Source organism: Heteronotia binoei, chromosome 10, assembly GCF_032191835.1.
Source record: "Heteronotia binoei isolate CCM8104 ecotype False Entrance Well chromosome 10, APGP_CSIRO_Hbin_v1, whole genome shotgun sequence".
NCBI classification, from domain to species: Eukaryota; Metazoa; Chordata; class Lepidosauria; order Squamata; family Gekkonidae; genus Heteronotia; species Heteronotia binoei.
Window position 1 is genome coordinate 18,214,451 of NC_083232.1, and position 24,335 is coordinate 18,238,785.

General features: G+C 47.2%; 1 protein-coding gene across 2 annotated transcripts in view; it reads left to right on the top strand.

Moving 5' to 3' along the window:
• The window catches only part of DPP6 (dipeptidyl peptidase like 6), a 697,605-nt gene that overhangs the window by 521,611 nt on the left and 151,659 nt on the right, over nucleotides 1-24,335 (top strand). The window lies entirely within an intron of this gene.

Sequence of the window (24,335 nt, forward strand, 5' to 3'; positions counted from 1 at the left end):
GGAATCATCAGCCTACCTAGATCCTTCTGGCCTGTGCAGCATTATAAGCTTTCACCTGAAATAGTGGCTTTTTGCCTGTTTCCTGTGAAATTGGTGTGGGGGGGGGGAGGTGCATGGAAAATGATCAGAAATTCTTTCAGGTGTCTCCCTTAGGCAGTTCCCTTCTGCTAGCTGTAAGACAAATCGACCTGGAATCAGGTCGTCGAGGGTAGCAAATTGAAAAGAGGCAAAATGCAAAGGTATTGGCAGACCAAGCAGGGCAGGAGGGTCTTCAGGAAGAAGAGTCCCATTAAGAATTATACCTTTGCTTTTGCAAAACATGTTCCTGGAGACCCTTTTTAAAGTCTTCTTTGGAGACTGATGGGGAAACTATGATATAATGATATTGTTATTGCTGTTATTGTCACAGTCAATTTGACTGGTTGATGGTGTTTTGCAGTTTGAGAGCTAGCCAAGTTCTTGGGAATGGCAGGTGTATCTTCAAAGGATTCTTGCTGTTCCAAGCAATACTGTCTTCTGAAGCTGAGCTGGTGTTATTTGCTCAGTGTCCAAATGTCCAGGTGTTTCCCAAGACCTCTGGGCACTGCTCCAAGGGTTCCAGTGATAACTGGCACAATGGTAACCTTCTCCTCCTAGAGGTGCTCTAACTTTGTTTGTAGGTCTTGGTATTTTGCTATCTTTTCCTACTCTTTCTTTTCTATTCTGCCATCTCCTGGAATTGCAGTGTGATATCTCAGGTGTTATGCTCCAGATGTTTTTCTGTTTGGAATCAGGAGTTGTGAAGAATCTTTGTTTCATCATTCTCCATGATGATGATGGTGATGAGGAGAAGGAAGAAGAACAATCAGATTTTTACTCTACCTTTCCAAACTCATAGGGCCACCAAGGCAGCAAACAAATTAAAACATACAAATTATAATATTGTCTTAGAGGCCAATAAAAACACACAGATCCATCATTAAAACAAGTTAAAGAGCTTTTCAAAAGTGCAAAAGATATAAATCAAATAAACTATAAAGCTTAAAATGAGTATAAGAGATAAAAATAACAGTAAAAACATTGGGGAGGAAGGAGGGAACACTGGGGGAATACCAAGTTTGGTGTAGTGGTTAAGTGCACGGACTCTTATCAGTTCCAATATATAACACTGGGAGAACCAGGTCTGATTCCCCAGTCGTCCACTTGCAGCTGCTGGAATGGCCTTGGGTCAGCCATAGCTCTCATAGGAGTTGTCCTTGAAAGGTAGCTGCTGTAAGAGCTCTCTCAGCCCCACCTACCACTCAGGGTGTCTGTTGTGGGATGGGGGGAGGTTGTGACCGCTCTGAGACTCTGAGATTCAGAGTATAGGGCAGGATGTAAATCCAATATTATCATCATCATCATCATCATCATCATCATCATCATCATCATCATCATCATCATCATCATCATCATCATCAAATGAAACAAAGTCTTTACCCCCTGGTGGAAGATGGCAACAGAAGGGGGATGGATCTTCTCCCATCATCCTTTGTCTGATGACTCCTTTCCTCCTTTTTACCAGCAGATCCTGAAAAGTAGTAAATTCATGAGGACATTTGGGTGAAGGAGAGGTGCTCTCTGTGGGTTGCTGTGGCATAAACTTGGCTCCTTCAAAATGGCTGCAGCCACCTTGAGGTGCCTTGTGGTCAGTCAATGTATGATGGCTCTCCATGTGCAAATAAACCATGTATCTCAGGACTGTTTAGTGTAGTGGTTAAGAGTGGTGGACTCTAACCTGGAGAACTGGGTTTGATTCCCCACTCCTCCTCACATGCAACCAGCTGGGTGACCTTGGGTCAGACAGAAGTTTCCTCAGAGCTTTCTCAGCCTCACCTACCTCACAGGATGTCTGTTGTGGGAGAGAAAGGTAAGGAGGCTGTAAACTGTTCTAAGACTCTGAGTGAAGGGTGGGGTATAAATCCAATCATATCTTCTGCACAGTGTCACGCTACAAGGGTGGAACTGCACGTTTGAATGGATGTCCAACATGAAGAACTCTAAGCTAAATTAGAGGAACCTGACATAAGACTAAACTACATGTTATTATTTCTATAGTGTTAATTTTAAGCACCTTATTTTTCCTTTTGCAAATTTACCTGGCAGGCGGAGAATGGTGTGGGATGAGAAACTTTAAACTTTTCCTCTCCTACTATTTTTTCCTGAAGCCCCTCCCTCAGAAAGCTGCTGGCAGAAAGTTACATGGTCCCAGGGGTGGAATTCTAGCAGGAGCTCCTTTGCATATTAGGCCACACCCCCTGATGTAGCCAATCCTCCAAAAGCTTACAAGACTTTTTTTTTGAAAGCTCTTGGAGGACTAGCTACATCAGGGAGGTGTGGCCTAATATGCAAAGGAGCTCCTGCTAGAATTCCACCCCTGCGTGGTCTTATATGTTTCGTTCAGAATTAAAGTACTTTAAATATTGTTTTTTCCGGTGGAAAACAATGGCAGGAGAACAAAGAGATCTTCTTCGTGGTCTCTGTGCATCACACCAATGGGAGAGGCGCCGGCGCCGATCACGATCGGTAACTTCAAAGCCGCGGATTTCCGCGCCCCCGCCCCGGTGCGCATGCGCAGGCACCCCTCCCCTGCGCATGCCCAACGGGGCAGGAGCGGACATCCCGCCAGTTCTCTTCTGACCGCCGCTGAGATCAGTCGATCTTTCCTTCGGTCGGTGGATTACTTGCTTCAGCCTTGCTGGTTTTTTTTTCCAGTGCGGATTCTTCTAGCGTTATCGCTTTCCTTCATTTCGTGAGTGGGGTGGAGTGTTATTTTTGTTATTTTTCCTTGACTCCAGTATCCCTTTCCCTTCCCTTCCCTCTTCCCCCCCTCACCCTCCCCACGCTTTCGCGTATGGAAAAGCGCTGGGGCTTCTTCAAACGGTGCAGGCGGTGTGGCAGTAAGATCGCCCCTCCGGACGGCCATACCCTTTGTTTGCTGTGTTTAGGAGAGACACATAAACCGGACTCCTGCACCCATTGCGCGAGGTTTTCCAGACAAACCCGCAAAAACCGAGCGGCTCGTCTCGCGGCAGCCTTGGTCGAACAGGCGCTGTCTCCGAGGAATATGGCGTCATCAGAAAGCGCGCCAAAATCCTCGACGTCGGTGGTCGATACCGACAAAACCTCCCTCGATGCCGATCGCCCCCTGAAAAGAGCGGGCTCGGCTTCGTTATCAGAGACCTCGACACCAGCGAAGAGGTCTAAGGAGGATAAAGGAGCTTCTGCGGGGTCGAAGAAAAAGTCCGACAAACAGAAGCATAAGAAGGTTCCTGTGACCTCGTCACCGACATCGCCGCCCGATCTAACAACTCCAGTGTTACCGCCTTTAAAGTTGCTGGCCTCCCCGGCTCGGCATCGACCGACTGTGCCGCTCGAATCGATGTCGACGCAGATAGCGATCTCTTCCGACTCCGACCGAGATCTGGAATCGGCGCAACGTCTGGTGAGCGATGACAGCCCTTCGGACCTCACTCAGGAGGAGAAGGACAGCTCTCGAGATCGACCGGAGACGACTCCTCGGGATCGATCCCGCAGTGCGCAGAGAGTCTCCCCTCTAACACTGAAACGGGTGCCACATCCGGACCAGCTTAAGACATCCCAACGGGACCGATCCTGGAGTCCTCGGTATTGACGGGATCGTCGGTCATCGAAGGAGAGATCTCCGGAGGATCGATCTCCTAGGAGGCACCGAGAAGTTTCCCCACGACTGCGAACACCGCCACCGCTCTCGTGGGACCAAAGGCAATGGCAATACCTCTACGGGTCCTGCCCGATGCCGTCCATGTTTCCCTGGTTCCCTCCTCGTCAGCCTGATTGGGACCAACTTTCGGAAGCATCTTACCGTTCGAGGACATCGTACCGCCCCCCGAAGCGCAAAGCGTCGGCGTCGATGTCGAAGCCTCCGGCCGAGGAACCGGCAAAGAGGAAGAAGTCTCCTCCCACCGAAGAGACTGTGGCCCCGGAACCGATTCGCGATCGACCCGCTCAGTCAGACCAGTCGGAGTCCCCGGACTCACCGAGATCCTCCAAGGGCTCTATCCAAGAGGAGCAGCTGTCCTCAGAGGAGCTATCTCCCCCAAACAAGGTCGGAGAAGACCAGCCCATCTCCCCTTCGGAGGACTTAAAATCCTATGGGGAACTGATAAAAAGGATGGCTCAGTCTATATCTTTGTCGACCATTCAGCCTGTGCCTGTCGTTACCGATAGTGTATTCGACATCGTTCAGATGGATACATCGACGGCCGTAGCGCTTCCATTGACAACGGTGATGTTACACACTGCAAAAGCTTCATGGGACAAGCCTGCTTCCACCCCTATTACATCGCGCAGGCTTGATCACATGTACCGTATTCAAGAATCCTCAGCGGACTTTCTCTTCAATCACCCCCGACCCAATTCAATCGTAGTGGCTTCATCCTCCAAGGCCAGGAAGACCCACGCCACCCCTCCAGACAAGGAGGGTAAGAAGCTAGATGGTCTGGGGCGAAGATTTTACACGGCAGGAGCATTGGGCCTCAAGGTCGCCAATTACGCTGCCTGCATGGGGCGCTATCAATACGCCCTATGGGATCGTGTGTCCACCTTACTCCCAGGGCTTCCAGAACACTCCAGAAATGCCCTTAAGAAAATCCAGAACGAGGGCATGGCATTGGCCAAGCAGCAGTTAAACTCCGCTAAACACGCTGGGAATATAGGTGCTAAGACTCTTACTTCGGCTGTGACTCTTCGGAGACACTCATGGCTGAGGTCCACAGCCTTACAGGCCGACACCCAGGCTTATGTCGAGGACTTACCTTTCGATGGAAAGGGGCTATTCAGCGCCACCACCGATACGGTGCTCCAAGACATGGACAAAAGCATCCGTACCTCCAGGAATCTGGGGGTACCGGCGTCATCCAGGCAGCAAACCAAGCGTCCATGGTCCAAGGCATGGAGCAAGAAACCCTTCCAGAAGCAATCTGGGGACCAACAATGGCGGCCCAAGACCTCGGGCTCCTTCAGCAAGTCCCAGTACGGGGCTAAGGCCAAATACTCGCCTACCTCCTCCCAGTCTTCCAGGCAAAAGGGGAACAGGCCGGCTAAACAGGGCCTTTGACTCCCCCCCCTTCCTTTACCACACCCCCACCAATTCTTCAGACCACCCCCGCCTCTGGCCCTTTTTCCGAGCGTGGTCGTCCATAACAACAGACCACTGGGTGCTGTCGATAGTCCGGCTGGGCTATCTAATCGAATTTCTACAGGAGCCGAAGGCTCCAACATTCGTCTACACCACCCCGTCTCCCACCCTCCGAGAGGAGGTGAGGACTTTGCTCGAGAAGAAGGCCATAGAACCCGTTCCGCCAGACCAAGTCCGAATGGGGTTCTACTCCCGCTATTTTACTGTCCCGAAGCGGGATGGGGGCCTGCGGCCCTTAATGGACCTTCAGGGACTCAACGACTTTATACCACACCAAAAGTTTCGTATGACATCCCTGTCCAACATACTTCCTCTGCTAAACCCTGGAGACTGGATGGCTACATTGGACCTCCAGGATGCTTATTTTCATATAAGCATCCATCCAGCTCACAGAAAATTTCTAAGGTTCGCCATTGGGACTTCGCACTTCCAATACCGTGCGCTTCCCTTTGGGTTGTCAACAGCCCCAAGGGTATTCACAAAGACTATGGTAGTGGTGGCGGCCCACCTCAGATTGCAGGGCATAGCAATATACCCGTTACATCGACGATTGGCTTCTGGTGGCCGGATCCGAACCCGACCTCCTGAAGCATATCTCCACCACCCTGACCTCCTCCAACAGTTGGGGTTACGAGTGAATATGAAGAAGTCCTTCCTCCATCCATCCCAAAGGATCCAATTCATTGGGGCGATTCTGGACACACAACAGTGCAAGGCATTTCTGCCGGAGAAAGAGCAAAGGACATTATAGACTTAATACACATTTTCCGGTCAAGCCAAACCGTAACTGCACTCCAGATTCTGCGATTGCTGGGACTAATGGCAGCCACTACGGCGGTGCTGACGTTTGCACGGCTGCACATGAGGAGTCTTCAGTTGTGGTTCCTGAGACGATTCCGTTGTGGGATAGACCCTCCGCTACGCAGGTTTTCCATTCCGCAGGAGATCCTGGCGTCTCTGACGTGGTGGTGCCACAAGCAAAACTTGCTTCAAGGGGCACCGTTCCACAGGCCACAGCCGACAGTGACTCTGACCTCAGACGCATCCCTATGGGGATGGGGGGCACATGTCAACGGTCTTTGCGTGGCAGCAGATGGCCCAGGACCACCTGCAATATCATATCAACTTCCTAGAACTTCTGGCGATTCATCAGTTTGGTGTAGTGGTTAAGTGTGCGGACTCTTATCTGGAGAACCGGGTTTGATTCCCCCACTCCTCCACCTGCACCTGCTGGAATGGCCTTGAGTTAGCCATAGCTCTGGCAGAGGTTGTCCTTGAAAGGGCAGCTGCTGTGAGAGCCCTCTTAGCTCCACCCACCTCACAGGGTGTCTGTTGTGGGGGGAGAAGATATAGGAGATTGTAAGCCGCTCTGAGTCTCTGATTCAGAGAGAAGGGCGGGGTATAAATCTGCAGTCTTCTTCTTCTTCATCACGCTATCCTCTCTTTCAGGCCACTGCTGGCAAACCGAACTGTAGCAATACTGACGGACAACACCACGGCGCTGGCCTATATAAACAGGCAGGGCGGCACGGTGTCTCGCAAGTTGTGTTTTCTAGCATTGCAGGTATGGCAGATTTGCATGGAGATGAACACTTACCTCTTTGCAGCTCACCTCCCGGGCGAGCAAAATGTATGTGCGGACTTCCTCAGCAGGGGAGGAGCGTCCCTGCACGAGGTGGGAATTGAACTGGACCTTCCTACAGCCGGTCTTCCAGGAGTGGGGGACTCCGGAGATAGACGTCTTCGCCACTCGGGACAACAGAACGTGCGAGAACTTTTGTTGCCGGGGGGGGAAAGATCCCTTGTCGCTGGGGGACGGTCTTCTGCTTCGCTGGTACCGCCTCCACCTCTATCTGTTTCCCCCGATCCCGCTCATCACACGGGTGGTGCAGAAACTATACTCAGAGCGTCCGAGGGGCATCCTGATCACCCCCTGGTGGCCCAGGCAACACTGGTTCCCCCCTGTGCTACAGTTGTCCAAGGGCAGGTTTCACCACTTCCCAGGGGAGCCGGACCTACTTTCCTCCCAGCAGGGCAGGATAGTTCACCACGACGTCCCGCATCTGAAATTGACGGCATGGAAGCTCGGCTGAGCGAGCTGTCAGAGAGGGTGCAACACGTCATCCTTAATTGTAGGAAGGAGTCAACGAGGAAGTCCTATGCCTACAAATGGACTCAGTTCGTTAAATTTGCCTCTCAAAGGGGCAGTGACGCAAGGAGGGCGGGCCTCCCTAGCATCCTTGACTTTTTGGTCTCCTTGTTAGACAGGGGACTGACGGTCTCTTCCATCAGGGTGTACCTGGCGGCCATCTCAGCCAACCATGAGCAAGTTGAGGGCAGGTCGGTGTTCACTCACCCTACCACCAAGAGTTTCCTGAAGGGGCTGGTGCGGCTGTACCCCTCTGTCAGGGCTCCTTTGCCTTCCTGGACCTACCCGGGGTTTTGGAGGGTCTCATGGGAAAACCCTTGAGCCTATGGGCCACTTGTTCCCTGCAGCTTCTTTCATGGAAAGCGGCTTTCCTGGTGGCCATTACCTCAGCACGTCGGGTGGAGAACTGGCGGCTTTGCGATGTGACCACCCTTATCTGCAGTTCAGCACGGAAGGGGTGCGTTGCGACCAGATGTGACCTTCCTACCGAAGGTGGTGTCTGGCCTTCCATTTAAACAAGGAGATTTACTTACCGGTCTATTTCCCGAACCCCACTTCGGCTTCGGAAAGACGTTTTCACGCTCTTGACGTGAAGCGCGCACTCTCCTTTTATTTACATAGAATCAGACCGTGTGCGCAAGGACTCCAGGCTCTTCGTCTCGTATGCCTCGGCCTCTATGGGGCAGAGAATCTCCTCACAGAGACTGTCCAAGTGGTTGACAGAGACAATTAAGCTGTCGCTACTTGCTACGTAAGCGGCCTCTGCCGGGGCCTATCAGAGCTCACTCCACGAGGGCAATGGCTACCTCAGCTGCGTTCATGAAGGGGGTGCCTTTGCAGACATTTGCAAAGCAGCTACTTGGTCCTCCCCGCATACGTTCATCAAACACTATGCGCTGGACCTTCAGTGGAGACAGAGTTCGTCGGTGGGCAGTGCAGTTCTGCAGTCGCTCGCCTATTGACGGACCACGCAACCCTCCTCCAGGTATGTGGTGAGCTTGCTATTCTCCCATTGGTGTGATGCACAGAGACCACGAAGAAGATAAACAGGTTTCCTACCTGTAACTGATGATCTTCGAGTGGTCATCTGTGCAGTCACACTACCCGCCCACCTTCCCCACTGCTGCGGGTCCGTCCAGGGCTCCTGCAGCGGTCAGAAGGAACTGGCGGGATGTCCGCTCCTGCCCCGTTGGGCATGCGCAGGGGAGGGGTGCCTGCGCATGCGCACCGGGGCGGGGCGCGGAAATCCGCGGCTTTGAAGTTACCGATCGTGATCGGCGCCGGCGCCTCTCCCATTGGTGTGACTGCACAGATGACCACTCGAAGATCATCAGTTACAGGTAGGAAACCTGTTTTTTAGGTCCCCCCTCCTACCTCTCTCTCCATGCTCTTGTCCTCCTTGAGAAGCAATTCTGGCAGTTAAATAGATATAATTGAACCCCTAGCCTTCATCTTGACCTGTTACTTTGCTACATGTCGCGATTTGAAATATATATATGGGGAAGCATTAAAATGCTGTCCTCTCTCTGCATCCTAAAATGGCAAAGTTCTGCATGACTGATTTATATTTGTGGATTGGGCTCTAAGATACCAACAACCTGGCCACGATGACGAAAACTTTGCTGTCATGCTGTATTCAATTTTAGAAGACAGCATGAATGGAATGAAGCTGTGAGAGCCTCTCCATCGACGGTTCCATCTGTCTGCACAATCCCTGGCAGAATTCAGTTCCGCTCAATTTCTTTTAAACCGTAACTCACTGGCCAAAATGGCGTTCATCAGAATAACAAATCACAAAGCTCAGCGGGAGCATTGGGATAGGCACGTACCCAAAGTGAAGTCCTCCAGCACATCACATTCTAGCCCAAAACGGAGAGAGGACCAGTTTGGTGTAGTGGTTAAGTGTGCAGACCTGGTTGATTCCCCACTCTTCCACTTGCAGCTGCTGGAATGGCCTTGGGTCAGCCATAGCTCACACAGAGCTGTTGTTGAAAGGGCAGCTTCTGTCAGAGCTCTCTCAGCCCCACAGGGTGCTTGTTGTGAGGAAGGAAGGTAAAGGAGATTGTGAGCCCCTCTGAGATTCAGAGTGAAGGGCGGGATATAAATCCAATATCATCTTCTTCATCTTCTCTTAGAATAGCATTTATCAATCCTGTTATTATGGTCTTAGATTAGGTGGTCAGTTCTGAAAGAGATTGCACATACTCTGCATTTTCTGATATGCTACAGAAACAAATGCTTTGTTATATGTCACATTTTTATCCAAATCCAGACATGGTAGGTAACAAATATTTACAAAACTGGTTAGGCCCATGAGACTTCTACATTGGGCTTTCTGTGGGCCCATAGGCAGGGAATCAATGTGACTGGAAACTTTTCCATATTCTCATTTTCTTCACTTGTGTTCTGGTTACTTTGGGATGGGGGGGGGGCGGGAAGGGTCCTGTTCTGCAGTGTTAAAAAAAAGGTAAAGGTAGTCCCCTGTGCAAGCACCAATTGTTTCCAATTCTGGGGTGATGTCGTATTACAACATTTTCACGGTTGACTTTTTATGGGGTGGTTTGCCATTGCCTTCCTCAGTCATCTACCCTTTCCCCCAACAAGATGGAAGGCTGAGTCAACCTTGAGCCAGCTACCTGAACCCAGCTTCCGCTGGGATCGAACTCAGGTCACGAGCAGAGCTTAGAACTGCAGTACTGCAGCTTTACCACTCTGCGCACGGGCTCTTTCTGCAGTGTTATGCTCCCTCTAATGGTCAATGTGATATTACATTGCTGTAGGGCTGCAGATCTGCAGCCCTACAGCAATGTACTATATATCAAATTGGCCATTAGAGGGAGCATAACATGTGCAGAACAAGGGGGAAAGCCTACAGAGTAGGAACATGCAAGCAAGGAAAAGGAGAAGTGTGGGAAAGCCCTGAGACATAAGAACATAAGAGAAGCCATGTTAGATCAGGCCAATGGCCCATCCAGTCCAACATTCTGTGTCACACAGCGGCCAAATATATATATATATATATATATATATATATATATATATATATATATATATATATATATACACACACACACACACACACACACACTGTGGCTAATAGCCACTGATGGACCTCTGCTCCATATTTTTATCTAACCCCTTCTTGAAGGTGGCTATGCTTGTGACGCCACCACCTCCTGTGGCAGTGAATTCCACATGTTAATCACCCTTTGGGTGAAGAAGTACTTCCTTTATCCGTTTTAACCTGTCTGCTCAGCAATTTCATCGAATGCCCACGAGTTCTTGTATTGTGAGAAAGGGAGAAAAGTACTTCTTTCTCTACTTTCTCCATCCCATGCATTATCTTGTAAACTTCCATCATGTCACCCCTCAGTCGACGTTTCTCCAAGCTAAAGAGCCCTAAGCGTTTCAACCTTTCTTCATAGGGAAGGTGTTCCAGCCCTTTAATCATTTTAGTTGCCCTTTTCTGAACTTTCTCCAATGCTATAATATCCTTTTTGAGGTGCGGCGACCAGAACTGCACACAGTACTCCAAATGAGACCGCACCATCGATTTATACAGAGGCATTATGATACTGGCTGATTTGTTTTCAATTCCCTTCCTAATAATTCCCAGCATGGCGTTGGCCTTTTTTATTGCAAACGCACACTGTCTTGACACTTTCAGTGAGTTATCTATCACGACCCCAAGATCTCTCTCTTGATCAGTCTCTGCCAGTTCACACCCCATCAACTTGTATTTGTAGCTGGGATTCTTAGCCCCAATGTGCATTACTTTGCACTTGGCCACATTGAACCGCATCTGCCACGTTGACGCCCACTCACCCAGCCTCAACAGATCCCTTTGGAGTTCCTCACAATCCAGCAGAGGGAGTTCCTCACAATCCAGCACTTTGGAGTTCCTCACAATCCAGCAGACAATTCAGCAGAGGGATTCCTTGTCATTTCACCAAATGGACATTGTTTTAGATCAGGGGTAGCCAAACTGAGGCTCAGGAGCAACATGTTGCTCTTTCACACGTATTGTGTGGGTCTCAAAGCCCCCACTGTCCCATTGGCTGGCTTAGAGAAGGCATATCTCACTTTAAATCACTTCTTCAAGCCAAGTCAGCTGGCAACTTGCAGAAAGCATTTAAAGTTGCTTTCTTTCCACCTCTCCCTCACCTCCTCATCTGTTTGCCTGCCTGCCTTCCTTCCTTCGTGTTTTGCGGCTCTCAAACATACGCATTTATTCTATGTAGCTCTTACGTTAAGCAAGTTTGACCAGCCCTGTTTTAGATAGCTGTCTTTCTATATACTTTTTATTCTGCTCTTCTTCGAAAGACATCAGGGTAGTGAACATAATTCCGCTCCCAAACAACTCTGTAGGGAAGGTTAGGCTGAGATAAAAAGTGACTAGCCCAAGGTCACCCCATAACAGAGTAAGGATTAAACCTGCATCTTGCACATCCCACCCCATAGTGGGTGTGATGCGCCTCTGCAAACGATTCCCCCAAAGGTGTACACAGCAGGAATCCTGGTTTGTAATTCTTTATGCTAACCACGAAACCATGTTCTACTCTGTAATGTAATAAAATATGATCAACGAAGTAGTGTGTATCATCTCACATGAAGAAATCTAATTTACAGCGGGTGCCCTACATAAGCACTAGTGATATTAGGTTACAGAATACAAGATAATTCATCATGCAGAATTTAAAAGTACAATCAGGATCTGTATAAAAGAGCACATTAACTGATGCATGCTTTAAGTAATGTACCAAGGCAGTTATCATTTAAAGTAAGCACTTCAGAAGCCAGGATGCAAAATTCTACCCAGCTGCGGCTTTCTTTGAAGACACAGCAAGCCTGTTTTCCATTTCCGGAGAGGTGACTGAGATTTCCTTAAAATGGCCTAAATTACAGCAACTGTTTGGCTTCAAACCTTAAATTATCATTTTGAACGGAATGTGTAAATGTTCATGGTAGGAAGCCTGCTTTCAGTAGATAAATGTACAACAGAAAGAGGGGAGGGGTTATTTTTATTTTTTTAAAGTATTCTTTGGTCAGATGAATGAATCGACCATGCAAAGGGGCATAAGAGACAGTATCAAATAATACTAAGAAAACAGATGAGGAAGGCATGAATGAAGTTCCCTTTCTTCAGTGTATGATCTAGGAGGAATGTTTGAATTAGAGCTCTGGGTCAGGTAACATTTATTTATTTATTTATTTATTAGATTTATCTAGTAGATTTATTTATTTGTATTCAATTTGTATTCAATTTTTAGCCCGCCCTTACATCATAAAAACAATAAAAGACCAATTTAAAATATATAAAATCTAAAACTACAGAGTGACAATAGAGACTAAAATGGCAAGTTCTTCCTCCCAGATGTGGCCTGTTGTCCAAGTCCAGCAGATCTTATAGCACTGGGATGGAATGAAAGGGGGAGGCTGGTAACAAGTGACCGTAACAAGTGCGACCCTCACCACCCAAGTGGGCTCTGGGCAGCTCACAAGCCCAATGGCAATTCAAAACATAAGAACGTTATAAAAACAATAAGACATAGTGAATGCTATATGACAACTATACCACATAATTAGTATATTAGGGTAACTACGCAAATGTTCTTGGTCTTCTTCATCACCACGAGTTACATCCAAGTGGTCCAGATGGTATTAAAATGCAGGTTCTTGCCTCAGGTGGTCAGCTCCATGGCATCTGTGCAGCCTTCTCTGATCTCAGCAGTCAAATGCTTGGTGGAAGAGCTCGGTCTTGCAGGCCCTGCAGAACTGAGAAGGATCCCGCAGGACCCTGGTGTCTTCCAAGAGCTCATTCCACCAATGTGGTGCTGCAACTGAGAAGGCCCCGGCCCCTAGTTGTATTCAGCCTATCTTCCTTCAGCCCGGGGATAGATAGAAGGTTCTGAGTCCCTGAGCGCAGTACAGTAAAAGGTAAAGGTAGTCCCTTGTGTAAGAACTGAGTCATTACCAACCCATGGGGTGACATCACATCATGATGTTTTCTTGGCAGACTTTTGGTTATGGGGTGGTTTGCCATTGTCATCTACTCTTTACCCTCAGCAAGCTGGGTGCTCATTGTACTGACCTTGGAAGGATGGAAGGCTGAGTCAACCTTGAGCCAGTTAAGAATTCAATGAAATTGTTCCTGGTCTGGTTGACCCACTACTGGGACATGCATATTGGCTTGGGTCCTGTTTAGGAATTCCTTGGATGCAAGAGGGCAGCTGCTTCCCCTCAAGCTATTTATGGGAGGGCCCTCCATCACCTGAGAACAGCATTTCAGGTAATACTTTTGCTACTGTGGGAGGAGGAAATGGACTCAAATCACACACTTGCCCCACGGACTTGCAGAAGGGTTTAGCCAGCAGTTCAGAGTTCTCCCAGAACGTCTTTGAAATCTTGACATATGCCCGAGGCTTTTCTGATTTCAAACAGGCCATGCACAGGACAGGTCTTCCTAAAAGTCCATCTTTGACCTGTCAATACAGAAAAAATCCCCCGATAAGCATTAGGAAAATAAAAAAGGTAAAAGGTAGTCTGCTGTGCAAGCACCAGTCGTTTTCAACTCTGGGGTGTTGTTGCATCACAATGTTTTCACGGCAGACTTTTTACAGGGTGGTTTGCCATCGCCTTCCCCAGTCATCTACACTTTCCCCCCAGCAAGCTGGGTACTCATTTTACCGACCTCGGAAGGATGGAAGGCTGAGTCAACCTCGAGCTGGTTACCTGAACCCAGTTTCCACCGGGATCGAACTCAGGTCGTGAGCAGAGAGCTTGGACTGCAGTACTGCAGCTTTACCACTTCACCCCCCCCCAAAAAGCCCTTTAACATATATGGAGAGGCTGTAGCTTGGAGGCTGAGCTTGTGGCTTGCAGATATAAAGTGCTGGTCGTTGGCCTCTCCCACTAAATGGGTCTCAGACGGAAGACTAATTATAATCTAATTGTGCCGATGGTATTTTAAAAGACTTTGCTTCCTGTGGTGCTCACAGATTTCTTTTGTTCCAAGTGTCATAACTGCTCAAATTAGTTTTGCAGAATCAAATCGCTGGTCTCTTTCACTCAGCATGGTCTCCTCTGCTGGAAAATGCCTCACCAGGGCCTCGACAGTCAAGGGCTGCGTATTGAAATGATTATCCATGCAGAAAGCTCCATGCGTTTGATGCTTCCAGAATGTCCTTCTCCCTGATTGGAGTTCTGCATGGGAGTTTCTAATAAAAGAGAAGATTCCGACATGCTGCTGCAGGGGTAGACAAGTGTTGGGGTCCAAATGCCCATAACATGTCTGCTTGTGAAGGGAGGGCGGAGAGGTGAGGGTCACAGGTGCTTGGCCAGACACAAAGGGAGCAAGCTGACCCCAGCCCGTGTGCTGAGCAGAACAATCTAACGTGCCAGTGTTTGGCAAACATGTTAAGTCAGGGGTGTCAAACTCATTTGTTAATGAGTACCAGATCTGACGTAAATAAGACATTGTCGGTTAGGCCGGACCATGTCGGACCAGGCCATGTATATGCCTATTTAAGATTAGGTAGCAGAGATATAAACTTTATAAAGGATAAACATAAAGATTTTTAAAAAAAACCTTACAATAAAACACCCTTGAAGATGCTTTCTTTGTATTTCTCCCATGGGATCCAGGGAACTGGGCAAAGGAAGCTCTGGCTCTTTCCTTCCTTCCCCAGGGGACTGTGGGGAAGGGGAGCCTCAGCCAATAGAAAGGCTTGGCTCAGTAGCTCTGCTGTGCAATTGAGAGAGCCTGACAAAGCAAGCTCTCCCTCCCCCCTTTCCTCCCCAATGGAGGAGCCTCAGCTAATGGAGAAAATAGAGGCTTTGCTCTGTAGCTCCTGTGTGATTGGGCAAGCCTGGCAAAGCAAGTTGTTATGCAAAAGGAAACAAGAGAGAGGGAGAAGGGAGCAGTTGACAGCCAGTTGCTCGAGGGCTTGATAGAAGCCCTCTGGGGGCATGATTCGACCCCCGGGCCGCATGTTTAACACCCCTGCACTAAGTGTTACCTGCTCCTGTGCTACTCCTTTGTTTGAGAAGTGACATTGCAAGAACATTGAAGAAGATAATGAATCCCCCCTCATACAAGCACCTGAAAGAAGAGCTCTGCAAAGGGTCACTAGCCAGCTGTATCGTGCACCAGTTCTTCATAATATATTCCGGAACATTTCACAGGAAACACAATTGTCCACACATCCTTATTTGGATACAGCTGGCCTTGAAATGTCTGCAACTAATGGCACTAATCTGATTTGCCGGTTTCCAGCAGTAGAACCAGGGCTCCTTTTGGGATTAACGCATGGCTACCATAATAGGAAAATTGAACTTTCGGGAGAGGGGGGTATTGTTCATATGCCGCTTAATTTTTATGTGTAATACTCACAAAAACCTTTATAAAACTGCAAAAATCCTGTCTGTTTTCTGTAGACTATGGCTGGAGCTGATGCCCCACAACAGAGGAGGCGTCCCGGCTTTGTGTACTTTTGACCTTCTTCTGCCCTTTGTCAGGAAATGCACTCCAGCAGTATTCAGGTGGAGGGCATTTTTTGTTTCCTGCTGAAAGGGTCAATCTCAGCCTGTGGGTTAGTTTGTAAAGCAAAGTGTTGTGATTAAGAGTTCCAGACTAGGATCTGGGAGACCCAGGTTCAAATCCCCATTCTGCCATGGAAACCCACTAGTTGACCTTGGGTCAGTCACTGCCTCTAAACCTAAACTACCTCTCGGGATTGTAAGGAGGATAAAATGGAGAAGAAGGAAGTAATGATGTAAGCTGTTTATGCACAGCCTCTGTATAAACCATCCAGTAATGTTTATGCTGAAATGGAGATTTCCATCTGGGTCTCTTCAAGAGTTTATCAAATGTTATGGATGCCAAGCAGCACAGACAAAAGGGAAGACCTCCAAATCAGGTGAGACAAGGATGAGAAGCCGAAGATAGATCCATAGGAGTGGACAGGTACAATGTCAGATCAGACTGGCACCCTTCAGTCAACTGACGTCAGAGGCAGCCATTGGTGGGATGTTGTCCTCTGCAGCCATTGGGTGGGGGGTGCTGTGGTTCAGAAGAGACCAAGCAGGCTTCTTGAATAGCTGCTGAACCCAGCATCTGGGATTTGAAGCCATCCCCCAACTTCTGATAATCCCAGTCCTAATCCCTATACCATTATGCAGTGGACTGCAGGAGGAGGAGGAGAAGATTGGATTTTTACCCCGCCCCTTACTACCCAAAGGAGTCTCAGAGCGGCTTCAAATCTCCCCTCCCCGCAATAGACAACCTGTGAGGTAGATGGAACTGAGAGAGCCCTCCCAGAACAGCTCTGCGGGAACTTGTGACTGACTGGAATTCACTTCCACAGGAGGTGGTGGCAACTACAAGCATAGACAGCTTCAAGAGGGGATTGGATAAATATATGGAGCAGAGGTCCATCAGTGGCCCTGACCACCCCCTCCTTCTCCATTCCTCCCTCTAATCCTTCCTAAAATTCTAAGAACCTCAGTTAGTAACCATCAGGACTAACTGATTAACATGTGTAGGGAGGGAAGAAACAATACCAGCAAATATATGACATGGAAGATACTGTTTCCAGGGTCAGATCTTGGTTTCCAAAATACGAAAGAGAGTAATGGAAAGAGCAGGGGCTGCCGTTGCAGAGGGCAGGCCCACGACCCACTTCTAGGGGCTTCACAACCCACTTTTGGTTCCTGACCCACAGGCTGGAAAGCCCTGCACTAGAGTGTCCCATGAGTTACTGCAGTATATCTTGGGCTCTGGATTGGGGTCTTAGACTATAACATTAACATATAAAGTACCTGGGAGTGTTTGATGGATTAACCAGAATGACAGCCCAGTTTTGACGGAATGTTTCTTATTTCAGTCGTTTGCCCTCATCATGAATTCTGAAACCTAATTTTCTTGTCTGGCACACATTAATTTTTTAAAAAAAAAACCTCTGGACTCTCCACATTTTATCTAAAAATATCAAGCTTTCACAATATATTTTAAATGCTGGTCACAAGAGGGAAATAGCAAAGTAATCTGGTGCTAACTAAGGACGGGGGATTTTAGCTGAAAGGGGGATGTTGGGAACATTTCAGCAGCCTCATATCCAAGTTGGGCTTTTGTTTCCCTTCCTGTTTGCATGTGCCAAAGCTGGGTGTGCCAGAAGCATGAGACAAAGAGATCCCAGCTGGTAGCCCATAATATGCAGCCTGTGCCCTTGAGCAGGGCTTTTTTGTTGCAGGAACTCCTTTGCATATTGGAAAACACACCCCTGATGTAGCCAATCCTCCAAGAGATAACAGTAGACCCTGTAAGTAGAGCTCTGTAAGCTCTTGGAGGATTGGCTACATCAGGGGGTGTGTGGTCTAATATGCAAAGGAGTTCCTGCTACAAAAAAAGCCCTGTCCTTGAGAAAGCTGGCCAGTGAATCCAGGACTAACCCAAGGTTGCCAGCCCCCCCCCCCCATGCACCAATGGAGGGTTGGTGGTAGGGTTGCCAGGCTGAGAAAATCCTAGAGCTAGGGGGTGGAGTCTGGGGAGGACAGGCACCTCACGGGGATGCAATGCCCTTTTTCAGACTCTTCAGATCATCCATTTTTCTCCAGGAAACTGATCTTTGTAGTCTAGAGATGAGTTATAATTTCTGGGGATCCCCAGGTCCCACCTGGAGGTTGGCACCTCTCAGATGGAGATTATTGTGTTTTCTTGTTGTTGTTTTTCTGCTGTTCAATTAAATTATTGTATTTGTATAAGCTGCTTCAGATCACCACTGGGGAGAAATGAGGGTCAAAAATGGACAAATAAATAACCTAAATTAAAAAAAGCAAGCTGAATTCGAGCTACTTCTGTATCATCTAGTTTCTTTCGTTGACTCCAGTTCGGGAAATTCCTGGAAATTTGGGGGTGGAGCTTGGGAAGGGCATGATTTGTGACGAGAACTGTAGTGTGGTATAATACCATAGAATCTGCTCTCCAAAGCAGGTATTCTTAGCTTAGAACTCTACAGCAGGGGTGGCCAGCGGTAGCTCTCTAGATGTTTTTTTGCCTACAATTCCCATCAGCCCCAGCCATTGGCCATGCTGGCTGGGGCTGATGGGAGTTGTAGGCAAAAAAAATATCTGGAGAGCTACCGTTGGCAACCCCTGCTCTACAGGAACTGGTCTCTGCAGTTGGGAGATTGTGGTATTTTGGTCGAGTAAAAGCAAAAAGTAATTTGTTTAAAGAAAGGTTACAGAAAGAGTTACATGAAAGGATAAAAACAATATAAGCAATCTAACTTGACTAGCTCTATCTTACCTAGCCATGGGGTACTCCATGATGGATTCTCAGAACTCTGAACATAGAACAAAAGAAGGAATAAGAAACTTCCCAAATGAGTGCATGCAAGATCTCAGGGAACATCACCAAACTTGTGGTCAACCAAGAGGCAGGCTAAAAGTCACTTCATTGTGAATATGACCTCCATTCCTCTGGTGGGAAAATACGGGCATGACAGCTCATTGGTTCTAAGCTAAGAATTACCACACCCAAACAAACAGGTTAACTCTTTCATGACTGAAGTAATTAATGTTGCAAATTCCAACAGAGATCAGTTCTAATTCCAGATGTCCAGGCTTCACGGAGAGGATGGCCACCCTCAGTGTTCTATGTGGACTGACTTTATCTGTGTATACAAGAGCATTCGTATTGTGTGAGTCCCCACTGGCCGACTCAGCTAATACAGTGCAGATACCAATTTATCATCTCAGCGAGGGCTAAGTCAGCCATGACAGTGTGGTGTGTGTGTGGAGGGGGGGAGGATTCTACATGTATTTATGGCTAAAGCGGGGCAGGGAAGCTAAGTCCTGCCTCCCTCTCCTTCTCACCTTGATACATCTTGTTGCTTTCAGCACTTCACTTCCAGGAGAGCTCACCTTTTCCGTATTGTAGCCAACTGGGAGGAAGACACTTCAGAGCACAGAGAGGCGGGCAAGAGAAGGGGTTTGTCTCCCCTCTCTCCTGAATTCTGATTTCTTTTAAAATAATAGACCCTTCCCGTATCCTGCTCAGGGCATGAATTGGTTGACACTCCGTCTGATTGGACTCTGAAGGCTAAGACTTTGCCAGTAATTCAGTTTGGTTATAATCTACTTGTAAAATTTCCAGCGTCCGGCATCATTACATCAAACTCACCAGAAGCAAACCTGACAGGAGAATGTATAAACAGAAATGAGCTAAACAACAAGGGTTGATTATTTGCAGAGAGATTTTTTTGCGGGGGGGTGGGGGGAGTGGAATATGATATCACTTAAGTGTTCAGTATGCTAAATGTAAGTCAGCAACAGGATGTAGACCTCAGCTGTAGGGTTGCCAATCCCCAGGTGAGGGCAGGGGATCCCCCGGTTTGGAAGCCCTCCCCTCGCTTCCGGGTCATCAGAAAGCAGCAGGGGGGGAGCGAAATGTCTACTGGGCCCTCCATTATTCCCTATGGAGATCGATTCCCATAGGGTATAATGGAGAATTGCTCTGTGGGGCTCTGGGGAGGCTGTATTTTCAGGTAGAGGCACCACATTTGCAGCAGAGCATCCAGTGCCTCTCCCCGAAAATTACCTCCAAGTTTCAAAAAGATTGTACCAGGGGGTCCAATTCTATCAAGTGCCTCTATCCTTCATTATTTCCAATGGAGGAAAGGCATTTAAAAGGTATGCAGTCCCTTTAAATGTGATGGCCAGAACTCCCTTTGGAGTTCAATTATGCTTGTCACAACCTTACTCCTGGCTCTACACCCAATGTCTCCTGGCTCCACCCCCAAAGTCCCCAGTTATTTCTTGAATTGGACTTGGCACACAACCCTACACAGTTGTGACAACCTCAGATCAATGTACATTGTTCTTTCTCAGACTGGGGAAGATGTTCTCCAGCAACAGTGCCCAGGACCAAAGGAGGCTATTCTCAGGGCCAGACCAGGGAAGGCAGAGACCGTACCACAATTCCCCAGACTCCAATTCTCAAATCTCCGGGAATTTCCTAACTGACATTGGCAACCCAATTTTGAACCCACTAATAGCAACTTGGGGTGGGGTAAGGTTGTCAACATCCAGGTGGGGCCTGGAGATCTCCCAGAATTACAAGCGATCTCCAGGCTATAGAGATCTGTTCCCCTGGAGAAAATGGCTGCTTTGGAAGGTGGGATTTATGGCAATTATACCCTACTGAGGTCCCTCCAGTCCTGAAACCCAGTCCCCTCCAATCTCTAGGAATTTCACAGACTGGAAATAGCCACCCTAGTCAAGGTAGACAAACATTCAGACTAAGACCGACTTTCCACTATCCTTATGCCGCTCTCATACTCCTCTTCTCCATGGCATTTCTGTTGGATTTCACACTATCTGCTCCAAAGTTGCAACTAGCTTCACCTTTTTTTGCATGGCAAAAAGAAACTGGTTTTTAGAGGGTCTTGTTTGCTGTGCGAAAGAGGCAGAGCAAGTTGCAGCCCCGGTTCAGATAGTGTGAAATCCGACGGAAGCCCCACGGAGAAGAGGAGTGTGAGAGCGGCATATGACTAGTGGGAAATCGGTCTCTGTGTGAGGCAGCATCATGTGCTCAAATTCAAACGGATCTAGTATCCCCTTGCTTATCCTATGGCTAGTTATCAAGGCTAGACCGCTATCCCATGAAACTCATTACTTCTCCCTACCAGATTTTACAGGTGAATCCAGACAACCACATCTATATAGTGTTCCTCACTCATAGGCCACTCTTCTTCGTCCCCATCTTTGCCACCCCTAGAGAAAGTCTGGTGGTGGCTGATCCAAGTAGTCTTGCTGCACATTTCTGGATGTCTGTGCGCTCAAGCTGTGTGCATGCATGTTCAGAGGGGAAAGAGCTGTGGCTAACTGCTTATGTGCATGCTCAAACAGCAAAAGTTTTTTAAAACATGGTGCCCAAGCACACACTCCACAGCTACAGCGCAGGAAGCCTGAACACTCAACTACACACTGAAGCAGATGACAGGTGTGATGTTTGGATAACATTATCCAGTATAAATACCTTTGGTTTAAATATAAGCACACTCAGTGCTTGTAAAATACAATGACTGATTGGAGCCCTAGAACTGGTTATCGGAGCTAGAACTGTTTTGCTTTGGCTTCATCTGGCGTTGCTACTGAACACCAATAGCCCCTTAGGGGTCAGACCTAAGTGCGAGTCAGCCGTGTAGAATGTAGGTTCAGATTTGCACTAGAACACACACACAGTGCCAGATAGTTTTGCACTAACTGTAGTCATGGAACCTTCCTTAACATGTGTGAATTAGCATCTAATTCCTTGCTAAGCACATTGCATATCACAAAGCCCTTTTCTCTAGCAAGAATATGTTGTCATGTTGTGTAAACATCTAAGAGAAAGTAAACATTCTCCCTCTCTCCAGAGACATATCACAAAGGTAGAAGTTTTGCCTTTTACACATTTTCTGGAATTAGGCCAAGTGCCCTCACAAAGAAAACAGAGGACCTGAACAAACACCCCTTGGCCATCTGCACATTCCCAGAAAACCACAAATGCAAGAGAAGTAAAGGATTGGGGGGGTCCTGATTAAAAGACCCCATGAGGTATCACTTCATCTTTGTTTCTAAAATGGGAGGTGGGATTCATTCGCCAATGAAATACCACAAAGGGCCAGAAGCGAGAACTTTGTGACCAGTCAGCGAGACCTGCTTTGTTATCAGAAATGTATAAATGTTATGGCTTTGTGAAAATGGCTCTGAGGAGAAATGGAGAATGTTGGTACAGAGAGCTTCCTCCCACATACTGGTATGTAATAAAAGGATCTCCGGATCAACTCACTTGGACATCTTGCTGTTGAGTCTTTTAAATTGGGCTGGGGACTCAACTTTTGGCACTGATGGTGTGTGCAACTGCTATATGACTGGGGCTAGTCTGTGGTTTTCCCAGGTAATTGGTGCCATGTCAGCAGATGCAGCAAGAGTTGAACTACATTTAAAACTCATTTGAGTTGCTGGTGTTTTGGGTTTTTTACTACACATGCCTCTTTTTGTGGAAGTCTTGAGGTAGTTTGGAGAAGCAACATTATTCAATAGGCATAAAATTATGGGAACCCAAATGTCTATTAAAAATTATATCGCCTGTAATTCATAGAATATATTGTCTGCTTCCAAGAATTAAGACTATTTTGGGAGATGTCTGTCTTTTTAAATGTCAAAACTATCAAAGCAGTTAAACCATTTGAAGTGTATTTCATGGAACATCTCAAATGTCTATGTTACGAGTAATTTGGCATCTTGAATAATATAATCCCATTTATTATTGATGGACATTGAAAGTTCAAAAGCTTTTTAAAAAAAACGTCTTCAACTTGCAGCTTTGCAGCCATGCGGCAATTTTCCATGAGCATCTCTAGACTCATTTTATGGTGACTGTGGATAGGATATAGAATATTGAAGATGGAAGAGAAATTGAAAAGTTCTCTGAGAGCTGTGGCACTTTTTCTTTGAAACACTGGAAGTCATTTGATTTATTCATTTTTCTGATTGTTAACTTTGCATTCCACTTTTCAGGGCCCAGAAATGACTTACTATATCCATGAAATGCAATTTTCTTTTTCTTTTTTTTTAAAAAAACCATCTCGACTTAAAAATATAAAACCATAAAATAAATAGATCAATGAGAAATATGGGTAGGAGAGAAAGTAAAACAGGTTGGAGAACAGAATTTTAAAAAAAAGTTTTTTAGTTTAAAAAGTATAAAACTTTTAAAGAGATTTTTTTTTAAAATGCTGACCTTAAAAAAAAAAAGGCTACCAAGAAACAGAAGTCAGACTGCCATCTGAATGTTCCTTTTGTGATTTTCTGGGCTAAAATGTGCATATCGCAGCACAATCATGAACCCCAGCTCCAGTTGACTTTGGTTGGACTTAGGTTGCTGTATCACAAAGATACTCCAGCACAGGGGTGGCCAAACTTAATTAATGTAAGAGCCACATAGAATAAATGTCAGATGTTTAAGAGCCTTGAAACATGAACATCAGGCATTTGAGAGCTGCAAGGAAGGCAAGCAAATAAACTGGAAGAGGGAGAGGTGTAAAGAAAAGAACTTTAACTTTAAATGCATTCTCCAAGCTGCCAGCTGGCTTGGATTGGAGAAATAATTTAAAGAGACAAATCCCTTCCCCAAGTCAGCCAACAGGGTGGTGGAGGCTTCAAGAACCACACAATATGTGTGAAAGAGCCACATGTGGCTCCCAAGTCACAGTTTGGCCACCTCTTCTCCAGCGCATTTGGATATACCTCAGTCCTGCTACTGCTGATGGGTGTAACTCTGCTACTGGCATAGAAGTGGGCAATTTCAGGGGCCTGGTGTGGTCAGAGCAGGGCCAGTCAGCTTCCTAAATCTTCCAAACCTTGGCATGCCCAGGAAGCTGGCACACAGTCACACCATCAAAAATCCAGGTTTATCTGTACAACACCCTGCAGAGGTCAATGCAGGTGGAAGCCTGGTGTAGACATAGAGCCGGAAGGACTATAACTCTCAAAACCTGGAATTATCCTCAATTCAGTTCAATAAGGTGGCATTAATGGTGGGATAAAGCTGCAGAGGAGGAGATAAAATTATGTAGCAAGTGGATTTTTGGAGCTAGGCATATGTTAGGCTGCATCCTACAGAAGATTTCTGCATGCACAGCAGTCCTAGGAGAAACGCTAAGAGGATTCCTCGCCATCTCCTTGTGCTAAGTGAAAGTGAAGGTAGCCCTGGTTATTTCGTCTGCATGTGCAAGTTGTAATTCAAAGTATTTCTTCTGATGAAATTTCAAACACAAATTAAGCACAACCATGCAGGCCCCCCACACATTCCATTGCTCCATGTGCATGTTGCAATTTTGTTAAAAATGATAGTGAAGTGGTATGTATTGAAGCACCCCTTGCACTATTGCATCACTAGCACCCTCTTGAGAGTTCCACTGATGGTCTGCTTATTTTACAGAT